General features: G+C 37.3%; 2 long non-coding RNA genes across 2 annotated transcripts; one reads left to right on the forward strand and one right to left on the reverse strand.

The window, feature by feature from the left end:
* Positions 1-738: 738 nt before the first annotated feature.
* LOC138010815 (uncharacterized) lies at positions 739-8,226 on the reverse strand. The gene is made up of 3 exons (XR_011124564.1): positions 8,163-8,226; positions 5,158-5,189; positions 739-1,189 (listed from the first exon to the last, which is right to left on the reverse strand). It is a non-coding gene; the product is annotated as an uncharacterized lncRNA (long non-coding RNA).
* Positions 2,212-5,353, forward strand: LOC138010814 (uncharacterized). The gene is made up of 2 exons (XR_011124563.1): positions 2,212-2,392; positions 5,163-5,353. It is a non-coding gene; the product is annotated as an uncharacterized lncRNA (long non-coding RNA).
* Positions 8,227-9,748: the final 1,522 nt, after the last annotated feature.

The following is a 9,748-nucleotide window of genomic DNA, read 5'->3' on the forward strand; positions in this document are numbered from 1 at the left end:
AAGGCATAACCTGTCAACATCTAGTTTATCCGGGAGATGAAAAATTATACAGCATGCACAAGCATGAATGTGGTCTAGACTTTGCAGCACCTACTGAGAGCAATTCCCCCAGGCTGATAGTGCATATTGCACTGATAAGTGACACCAGCTAGAATGTTTTCAAAAGAGATTTTTTCCAAGACCGACTTTGGTCGATATGACGTTCGCCTGAGGGCACCCACCTTTTAGAAAATGAAGCTTTAAATTACATCTACATGAGCATGCCAACAGAAATCGTTGCCAGTAGTGACAGCCAGACGTATTGTGGTATTAACAAATTTATACATCTGGAGCTAAAATATAGGGTTTGCATTGGGCCTACAAAGTTCTGTCTTTTCAATATCCTGACTTCAGTCTTTGAAGGGTGGATAATTAGTTTATAGAGCTCAACTTGAACATATGTGTCATCAAGTCATTTAGAAAGCACTAGCTCTGTCAACATTTGAACCAGTAGTGTAAACTGTGATTTCATCTGCGAACATATAAAGAAACATTCCATGCACAGTCAGGAAAGTCATCATGCCGCCTTGAACTGAGTAGGAAGTCAGATATTGGGATGTTTATCTCTGTATATTGTTGTCTGTCGGTTAAATAATTTATTCAATATAAACCACTGATGGAGGGAGTCTGAAATATCAATTATTGCGATAAGTTTTATTCATTTCATGTCATTTTTATTCTCTTACATAAAGATACATAGCAACTTCCTCTGCTCGCATATAGCTTAGCTAGTAGAGTTTTAAGAATTAAACAGTATCAAAGGCCTTCTGGAAGTCACTAAGTATAGCTCCAACAGCGAGGCATTTGTCCATTGCCACCTTTCATTTATTCCTCCTGGTTACAAGTAGATCCTTTGAATAGAGTCCTTTTGTGAAGCCCTCTGACACTGGCTTGACAAACCCACTGTCTTGGAGAGGGTAACTGATGATATGACATCTGATATCCAAGAAGCTTTCCTATGAATGCTGAGAAAGGAAATTGGTAGACATAATTTGTCACAGTAGAGAGAGATTCGTATCTGTAGACTGAGTGATTTTGCTCGTTTCCAGAGATCTGGGACATTATCTTCTTCAGCTCCAACTGGTGTTTTATGCGATACCATAATGTCGTTCCTAAGTCGCTTTCAGGAGTTGCACCTGGTTCCAGTCATCTGAAATAAAACATTCTTTCTTTAATATAAATTGTGAAAACCACCAGTGCAATTCAATCCCTGTGAAACGAATTCCCAGTTCTTTTTGGGAATTTTCCACATATGCAAAAAAGGCAAGACTTAAGAAGCTTGGAATTCTATAGGAATGACCGATAAACAGCTGCAAACAGCATATGAATCCCTATCCTAACTGCCATACTGGATGCGTTAGAATTCTTCAGTACTCGTGGAAATTGAAGCCTCAAAGGCTCAGAGTCAATAAGGAATTTTCAGGTTCTTATGGACTTCCACTCAAGGAAAAAATTTAAGTGTTTACTATAATGGAAATTACTGGAATATAAGTGAATCGACGAAAGAAAAAGAGCGTCTTATGTGTATTTGACTTTCTATTTCATCTAGTGCCTTTAAAAAACACTGTGGGCTGTTCTTCCGACAGATTTAAAGTGCAGGCCACTTTTCACGGCTCACTTTTACAAAACCATTACTAATTCGAAACTTGGGCCTCATTAGACCTCATTAGGCCTATAAACAATGTTTAGGCCTAAGTTAGCCAAGTTGAAGGTTTTGAATTGCTTTGGGTAAAACAATGATCTGTAACGAGTGGCCTGTGGAATGTGACCCGTGTTTTAAACTTGCATAAAGACATAAAACGAACAAAGCATAAAACGGTACCAACTAACGCAAAACATTATACTAAAAAATTCTCTCTTAAAGAAACTCAGCCACCACTGGCTTAAGTTTGGAGCCCATATGCTGAATGATACTGGTCTTGTTTCATGGAGCTTTTGAATTACGAGTTCATCAAAACAGGGTACTGAATGCGTTGATTTTTTCCACAATTTGTGGATTACCCCAGAACATTCCTACCGCGACTATGCTACAGAATTAAAATTCTATGAATCCGCAATGAATGAAATAAACGAACGATGGAAAAAGAGCCACTCCACCTTCATCATATTAGAGCAACCTCGTTCCCAATTTCTTTCTTCTCTGCGTCCATCGACTGAGGGGGCAGAGAAGAGAGACCGTGGACAGAGGCTACAAGATTTGAGACGAGTGAGCCATTAATGTCCCTTATGGTCAGCAGTCTGTTGGTTACCACCGGTAATGGCTGTGTCGCAGAGATTTTCGTTGTCTTTTAATCTTTGAAATAATCATGCTGATCCAAACCCAAGAAATGCTCACAACAACTCATCTTAAAAGGTATGCTTTAACTTTAAGCAAATAATATTTGACTTGATGGCTTAATTTTCTTCAAAAAGTTCAATTTAGGATTTAAACGTCACCCTTTAAGTCCCCAAGATAGATGTAGGCAGAAAAATATTTTCTCAGAGAAAATGACAGTTTTACGACAAAACCGACGAGAACAATCCTTAGAAGATTACATTGAAACATCACCTATGTTGCAATCTTTAAATCTTTAAATCTTTAATGACTTTACTCCTAAAACAGCAATAACTACTGTTACAACAAAGAATAACTTTCCGTCACTTACATTTCAAATATCATATATTGTTAACTTGCCGTACTAATCACTTGTGTTGTACGTTTTTGTGACGCTAACTACAGTTGTGTTAATATTCAAATTAAAAACATTCACTGACACTCCTGCCTTATCAGCCTATGTATAGTGTGCACGAAGTGAGCATTTTAGTTAGTGTTCATTGTAGTAACTGTTTAGGGGGAGACCAAGCATTTAAGTGGGGAAGGAGCATTAAAATTGAGCATTTTAGTGGCAAAGTAAAAGCATATAACTTACAAAAGCCTAGAAATATACCTGTAGGGTGATTTGCAGAGCATTCATGTTGCCAATTGTGACCTATGCATCAGAATAGTGGGCACATTTTGTTAAGGTAATTCCCATGAAAATGACATACTATCCAGATTTTTTTTCAAACTTGGCACAACTGATATTCATACACAGGGCATTTAAAAAATGCAATAAAAAGATGGGGTCACCATGCTTGTTTTCACGCTGCATGCCCTTTATTCTAAGTGTTTTTTACCAAATTTTCCGAGAAGCGTTCGAAACTAGATCAACCGGAAAAATTGTTGTTATATAGCAAAAGCTACTGAATACAAACTGCTAGTTTGTCTGGGCTATAATCTTTAAGAAAGTGATTTCAAATTGCTCAATCTTTCAAAGAAATGTAAGCAAATTGGATGCTACAGTCATCACCAAATGCAGTATTGGTATAGGTAAATACTACAACTTCTACTACCCAACTTTTTTTCTCCTTAAAAGACGTCTTTCGTGTACCTATTACGAGTGAATAAAACCGTTTAAGATGGGGGTCACATGATACTCGTTTCTTTGCAACACGATAATGAGTGGATGGCAAAGTGATCAATTTCTGTGAGAGGACTGGGGCGAGTTCCAAAACAACACCTTCTTAAGGACGGTGCCTACTATTGTTATTGCGCATACATTCTGCGCATCTCGAAATACTCGGATTTCCTATTGGCGGTGCTTCTTAATACAGTGATATTTTTCGGCGGTTCAAAACTAGGCAGAGAAAGGAGAACTAAATAAGTGCTCTTGGTATCCAAAAAGAAAATTGGGGGTAACCATGTATTTTTCAGAGATAATGAAATTTCAATTTGGCAAAGAAAGCCATACATTGCTTTGTATTTTTGAGCTTTTTACAAATGTTGTTGATTAATTATCTTCGAAAAATGCGTGGTTACCCCCAATTTTCTTTTTGGATTTCAATAACACTTGTTAAGATCTGGTTTTCCCGCATATTCAGGAAACCGTGCAAAAATACCTTTGAATTAGTAGGTACCGTCTCTAACCGAGAAGAGTTATCATGATTGCACGTAAAAGCTCTTGAACAGCAAAAGCGGCTTTGCCGCCATCTATGAAGTCGCAATGTTATGCGCAGTATGAGATGCGTGGTGCAAAATAATTGGTGTTTCACATGATACCATAGCATTGCTGTTACGCGTGATAGGGCAGTTTTCAATTGAGTCTTGAAAGTATTTAGTGAATTGGTTTGCTTAATTGCATTACTTCACGCAGTGATTGGTTCAAGTTCTCACGCCACTTTCAACCATTCGGGGCTGGCGCATGCACATTTTCCTGCACTTTGTGCCGGCTACGTGTATTTACTTCAAGTTTTGATTGGTTTACTGGATTGCCTCTGTCCTTTTTGATTGGCCACAGTAATTACTTTGGTTTTGGTTTTATGACACTCGATTAATTTTAAAACTTCTAATAAGAAGGTCTTTTTAAAGTGGTGAAATTGGTTGGAGCCAACTTTAGGAAGCAAATGCTGCCAAAATGTATGAGTGAATTTTGCATAATAAGGATAAGTACAGTGTATAATATTCTTACCCAGGTGATTATTGAAAATTCTTTGTGTTGATTGGTTGCCCTTGAGGTGATTATTACACGATAATCACCTAAGCCCTTTTGTCAAGGTGACAGACAAAGAAATTAAGACTTTTAAAGAAAATGTATACCGGTAGTTTTCAAGTAATCACCTACAGTGTAATATATAATTATACTAAAACAATTATTCATATCAGGCTCGGTGAATAAAAATCTTGACTTTGTCTCGGTTTTTCTTCATGGATATTTACCTCGCCTTTGGCAAATAATTATTAAGTAGAAGCATCCTCTAGGCCTTGTTTCAATATAGATGCATTACCATGGTAACAGCTTGCAGAACACATTAACTGTCAAAAATCTTTGTGGTGGTACTCATTAGTGACCAAGTTTGAGCTTCCAGGCAAAAGCTGCACAAATATGTCAGCAATGGAAGTACAATGTATACGTGCTTAAAAACTGTGCAGTCACCTTAATTCCTATGTCTAATGCACAAGTCAGTGTGAATCACCCCCAGTAGGCTGGGAATATGATGGAAATCATCACCTTTGCCTCCTGGAGTGGGAAATGAGCAAAGCATTCAGTCTGCTGTCATTATCCCATCGCATAGTAATTTTGCATTAAAAAATTTGCTCACCTTAGAAAGAAGGCAGAGTGGTATTTGGAGAACTAAAAGACAAGAGAAGAACATTAAAATAGTGATTTTACAAGAAAGCAAGTGAAGAAGGCTGTTGTAGCAGAGGACCTTGTGTCATGGAGAATCACAAATACAAAGAGCTGTGGGGTGAAAGTACTTGTACATGCAATAAAATATTAATTTTCGTTGAAATCTGTATATTTGTTAGCTAATAATTGTTAATGACTTTGTTTATTTTTACCTTGAAAACTACAAGGGATTTTTTGTAGTCTCCAACAAACATTTGATACACTGGAATATTATTTTACAGAAGCTGGAAATCCTAACCTTGTTTCTTGTTTTACATATATACATGCATTTATTTTTAGAGATCCCTTCCTATTCTTCTTGATTTTTCTCCCTTATTCAAGTCAATTAGAGCATTCTTTGCAACTTGGTATTCCTAGGATCTTTGATCACTGTTATTTCTGGTTGACAACTTTGATGAGGATCCATATACACTGTAATGTTATGCTGGTCTCATATGAAGACAAAGATGATTTATTAAAAAAAATGATTTCAGTGAAGGCCCATCTTGTGCAAAATAACATGACAAAATGGCAGGATTACACATGTTATGAGCCTTGTAATAACTTTTAGCCCATTGATTCCAAAGAATGAGACTTATGGTAAGATTTTACTTGTCAATGGGTACTTTAAGCATCCATGGGTTAAATTATGCCTTCTCATCATTTTTTAATGATCTTGGTTTCCAACAAAAAAAAGAAAGAGAGAGTAATAGGTCACTTTGCTTCCATCACAACTTTTTTCTTGAGTCTTATAACATTTTTGTTATGATTTGTCAGCCACTTAGGGCAAACTGCTTTTGTACAGTTTCTTTATCAAAGAATTGATAGATGCTTTTGACCAAAACTGGATCCCTTATGCTTTTCACAGTTTTGCAAAAATATATTGACAGGATTGTGACCTCTGGTACATACATTGTAGCCCTCACCAAAGTCCACTGCTCAAGCGTGGGGCACCACCATGGCCAATCGAAAATAAATACAAGTAACATTCAGTAAGTTGGTCATTATAAATCAGCTCACAAATCTCTCCACCCATGGTTGATTTAGGTTTTCTATTTTTCTTATAACCAACAGAGAAACTCTTAAGAACCCAGGTCATAAAAATAAAATTAGCTCATTCAGGGGATGGTTCCACAGCAACCAAAGCAATTACTGGCAACTCCTTTCTTCACATGAACTGATAAAGAACAAACAAGCAACATACTATAAGATGTATTCTTTACAAGGTTTATAAATAAAAGGAACCAACTAGTGTTCTTTAAGTTTACAGATGCAACTACAGGTACACCAAAAGATAGCGAGTTTAAATTAAGCAAGGTCACCTGTCCTAGGTATTTTAGCAACCTCAAGATCCAAGCAAAGAGATTGCAATAATTCATGTGAAATGTGATAATTATTTGAATGGATTCAATTTAATTAAAATTAAAGGATGAGGTGGCCACATAGTGACAAATTTTGGCTGGTCTTTCATATACCGTATCCAAAATAACTAATGTCCACAAAACAAAAGAACAAAGCGAAAAAAAAAGAAAGTAGTGTCAAGTCGTTCAAGAGCTGGAGAACTAATAGACCTCTTTAGCTTGTACATTTTGTTTTCCCATTTCAGACCACGTGATGTTACTCTAGGGAAAACTTTCTTTCAAATGTCGTCCTAGGCACGTGAATATGTACGCATAACTTATGAAAAAACAAAAGGAAAATTCCCTTGACAACATCACGTGGTCTGAAATGGGTAAACAAAATGTACAAGCTGAAGAGGTCTATTGGGGACGCTGTAAACTGAAATTAACAATGAACGCAAATCAAGTCAAATGTTGGTTTTTGAGGAGAAGGCAAACCAGAGTACGTGGAGAAAACTTCTCGATGTAAAGTAGAGAACCAACAAACTCAACCCACATATGACGCAGAGTCTGGGAATCTAACCCGGGCAACATTGGTGGGAGGCGGGTGCACTCACCATTGCGCCATCCCTGCATCCCCAACTTAACAACACCTAATTAGCGAGGCCTAATTGTGGAATAACAATGGTCCTTTGTCTCCCGCCACTTTTGTCCGGTATGTGAAAGTCTACCCTACCATTTACCATTTATAATAGTTGGTTAGTAAACTAACATTGCTTATATGCTGTAGTAAAGCCTTGAAACAAGTTCTTAAAGGATAAACTTCTTATTTCATTTGTTGAAGTTTGAGAATAACTGGGACAGTTAATTTGATTAACTTCCCGAAACTGCTAAACTTTTAGAGGCAAGACTTGGAAGTTATGAGTGAATAGTGAATAAATCGTACACTGAACTTTCTCGTGCAGTTTCGTTGCTGCGGAAAATACATTTAACACAGCACTCAACTGCATTACGGGGACTTGACACTAAAGTTAAAATCTCAGAATTCAGGTTTCATCAAAAGAAAATTAACGCAGAGATTACACTAAGTGCCTTGTGGGGACAGGCTAGAAAAAAAGCCCGGTTGTTCAAAAGCGGATTAACGCTAATTCCAGAGTAAAAATTAACCAAGGAGTTTATTTCTCTACTCCCAAATGCTGTTGTCCTGGATTAGGTTAATCGGCTTTAGAAAAACCGGGCGCCGTAAAGTTTAACATAACAAGAACCTGCAAGAACTCGCAACCCAGCTCACACCTTCACTAAATTGTAAATAAACCTTTGTGAATCCGATTCAGTGTAGGAAGTACATCGAGGACGAGCTTTCCTCGTTCGTCTGAATTAGAAGATCAGCTTCATTTAAGGTTGTTTGAATTTCTCAACAATTAATGTCAAACGAATGGCGTACAAGCATTTACCGCCATACATGCATTTATAGTCCTCAGTTGCTCAAAGACTGATTTGCTCCTTCACAGCGGTTAAATTCATTTCTCCAAACCAGATTGTATCAAAACCCGTCTGATTTCGTGCTTGTTTCGTATGTAATCACATTTTAACAAACCTTAGTTTTCTTTTGGATCAAACTTCTTGTTTTTCAGTCACATACCAACTTTCGGTAACGTAATAATAATGATCAAGAATGACGACAACAACTCGTTCTATAACTCCGTCGAAAGTCATCAGTTGCTATTAACAGCTTTCTTTAGACGAAAAAGCTCTTCTATCAGTCATCACCACTATGCTTTCGTGAAAAGCAAGTGTTATGTCTTACACAGCAACCAACATTATGGGGACTTCAGAACTCTTGATAAAAAATCTCTGATTTCGTGTTTCATGCCAGAAAATGAACGTCGCAGAGATATTACACAAAATGGAGTTGTGGGGACATTTAGAGATAACACTTTCTTAAAGAAAATGCACATCAGCAGGTCAGCTTTGAAAATGAAATAAATTTTCAAGGTCTAAAGAAACATATATGATGAGCAATTAAATCGACCATGAAGCCCAAGAAAACAGATCTGGCTAAAATAAGCCTAACCTAATTAAAACTCGCAACGCAGCTCACTTCTTTGCTGAATAATTATTGTTAATGGTTAATAACCTCCAAAAATTGCATTTTAGATACAAGTACATCGAGGAAGAGCTTTCCACAATCTTAGAGTTTGGTCATTCACCTTCAAAGGGTTGTTTTTGTCAGACAAATCATTGGGTTCAAAGCGTCGAGGGCCGTCATGACGGGCACATATTTGCCTCCTTTAATATAATACTCAGAACAGATTTGGTCCTTGTTCCAAAACTATTTTTATTGGTCAAGAGAAGCCTTGATTACTTGTTTTCCGAAACAAATTCTTGTTTCATTGTAAAAGGTTTAAATTCGTCTATGTTTGTGAACCAATTCTTAAGCTTGCAAAGAGAACAATCAACAGCAACACTGACTTCACTGAGTGGTTGTTTTAATGTGGAAACAACCGCGGCGAAAGTTGAGTTTGAGACGTCATTTTGGTAATTATGAGCGTTTTTCAGTCCGTTACTAAGAAAGCATTTGAGTTCAAAAATGGCTATTGCTAGCCTGAACGATTAAAGCAACTGGGAAAAATTTAACAAAGCAGCAAACTCAATTTTGTGTAATAAACGCTTACACTACCGTTGGGTTTACATTTGACACGTAGGGATTACCGGAGCAAATTCGTTTGTGGGGACATCGGACACAGCGAAAAATAAGGCTTTCTGCCAACGAAAAAGGGCAACTAAATTTTTACCAAACTCTGCCTTCAGCTATTAATTGAAAACTCTTCAAAAACGAACCACGGCAACAAAGCTTGATAGAGCCACTTTCTCGCTATCTTGCTGAAACAACAACTCGCAAAGCACACCTGCGTAAGCTTTAAGCTTTCACACAACTTTCGTGTCTTAAACTGCAAGTAGTATCGTGTTCAGAGAAAGCTTTAGCTTTAGGCTTTAGGCTATTCTATTCCTGAAGGTTTGCTCTTTAAGGTTTCTGCATTTTAACAATTCTTGTCAAATGAGCATTCAGCCGTGAATGCAACCGCCATATTTGAGTTTGCCCAGCTTCACCACACACGACTATTGAAGCTTTACATTCATTATTCTATCACCCAGATTGGCATCCCAAATACCGTCAGATTT

Source organism: Montipora foliosa, chromosome 7 (genome assembly GCF_036669935.1).
Source record: "Montipora foliosa isolate CH-2021 chromosome 7, ASM3666993v2, whole genome shotgun sequence".
NCBI lineage: Eukaryota > Metazoa > Cnidaria > Anthozoa > Scleractinia > Acroporidae > Montipora > Montipora foliosa.